This window comes from Cyprinodon variegatus, unplaced genomic scaffold, assembly GCF_000732505.1.
Source record: "Cyprinodon variegatus isolate N-32 unplaced genomic scaffold, C_variegatus-1.0 Scaffold174, whole genome shotgun sequence".
Lineage (NCBI taxonomy): Eukaryota > Metazoa > Chordata > Actinopteri > Cyprinodontiformes > Cyprinodontidae > Cyprinodon > Cyprinodon variegatus.
The window spans coordinates 230,120-232,419 of record NW_015150627.1 but is presented as its reverse complement, the minus strand read 5'-3'; positions in this window follow the sequence as shown (position 1 = coordinate 232,419).

The following is a 2,300-nucleotide window of genomic DNA, read 5'->3' as shown; positions in this document are numbered from 1 at the left end:
CTTTAAGGACTTTACTTGACTTTACAAAGACCAGAAAGAAGAACTCTAAAGATAAGGAGCCATTGTGCTTTCTGTTATGAGTTTATTTTACTAATTTGATATGCTGTATGCATCCCATGTGTCTTGCAAGGGATTGTGGTGTGACACAGAGGGTTGTGGTGCTGTAATTGTTTTCTGCTGAATGGGATGTGGTCTGGTTCACATGTTGACTCTTTTTATGTGAACTGTTTTCAGCTGTGTTGCGTGATGGCATTGTTATATTTTGACTCCCATTTGAGAAGAAGTAGCAGTGTGCCTTCTGCATGGGTAAATTTCAGTGAACACTTTATTTTTATAATCTTTAGTCTTGCTCGTTTAGTCTTGATGATTTATTTCATTGTATTATTTTGATTTGAGTGAGATGGGAGATTGGTTTCTCATACTGGAAAGGATATTCTTGAGTTTTTGACCAACAGACAGTGACACACACACACAACACATATATAAATAATGTTAGGTGCAGGAATGGGGGGCCTGTGAGCCTCAATGCCCAGGGACCTCTGGGGCTGCTAATCTGGCCCTGACAGTGAGGGCTAATTTTACAAACTTTACTTTTAAAAAGTTACTATTTGCAGAAGCATTTCTTCTGTAGGGAGTTATTTTGTAATCATCTCATTTTAAACATATTTTAGTAAATAGGATGTGAAGATTCAAGAGGTACTCAGTACTTGAATAGCCTTTTTACCAAATACTGTCTTTACTTGAGTTGAATATATACTAGTGTAGTATATAGATTTAGACTTAAGTCTCAGGCAAATTTTGTCATTTTGTATAGAGTGTATACAAAATGAAAATCGATGCATACAGCTTTTCATGAAGCTGACACCCCACTGACATAAAAACAACTCTGCAAATTGACTGAATGGTTATTGCTTCTTTAGTACAGGTTTGTGCATTTAAAATTGTCATTTGTAAAAATGACAAATAAATTAAAACACACATGCGGTCTTAACACAACATTAGGGTTGTTAATATTTTTGTTGCAGTCTATAATGCTTCTCCTAAACCAGTAAAACAGATTTTTCAGCTGTTAAAAATAAGTCATTGATGAAAAGGTGTCTTTTCCTTCTTTTCTTTCTTAGACTTTCTCCTAAATCTTTGGAAAGCTAGACCACATGCAAACAACTCATTGCATGTTGCAAGACATGCAAATGAAGGTGGAATCAAACCACAGTAGCTTTGGTTAAAATTAATTATTTTATTGGTTTAAACAAAACAAAAAAATAATAATAATGATAATACATATAGACTCAAAACACCAATTATTACAGAATAACTTGCCCTGGAAACATCAAATTACTTTTTTCTTGGTTTTCTTTTTGCTTTACTGGCTGGGACAATGATTGAAGCTTGTGCTGCAAACAAAAGAAGACAGTCTATATATTTAAATATTGGCAGGATACAAACAAGCTGAAAATGCTCCATACCTGCACCACCACAAGCCTTTGGCTTTGCCAAACACTCTTTCACCCGCTGGATTTCAGCAGCAAGACTTTGGGCCGTACTAGAGGCACTTTTCATCTGCTCCTCCAAAATGCTCATTTGATTTCTTGAAAGAGGTCAAATTATAGTGTCACGTAGTTTACATGAGGTTTTTTCTTTCAGCAAACAGCCCTTCCAGTTACCTGTGCGAGGCAGCCTCTTCATCCAGCCGTTCTGAGAGATGTTTTTCCTCTTGCAGAAGATTGCCTAGTTCATGTAAGGCGTCAAGGATTTCTCCATTTTCCATCATGAGCGCCAATTTTAGCTCATTTTCTCTCTTACTGTAAATAAGACCAGATTTTAAAACCAACTGGAGATCTGAGTAATCCCTAATTCAATCAAATCTGAGATGTAAAATAACTGAAACCTTATAATTTGTGAGCAGCATGTTTTTTTTTTTACTTTATTTTCATCCTTGGGAAACTGATGGCAATAACAGAGTCATGCTAGTTGTTTTAGCCCAGATGTTCTTTGTTTTAAAGAAAGAAACTTTTTTTTTAAGGATTGTAACAAAAGGACAAAAAAATAAGGGGAGACAGAAATGTAAAAAGGGCAGACAGAAATAAACAGCGGCGAAGAAATAACTAAGCTAAAAAAATACAAAGGAAGAATAAAACAGACAAAAATACAACATGCACATAAATAAATACTTAAAAATATAAGTAATTAAACAATAAAGTTGAAGATTATAAAGGACAAAAAAATAAATAAGGTAAATATTACAAAGGCAAATAAATTAAGAAGCTAATTAGAAGAGTTATATACATTTATGTCTCACT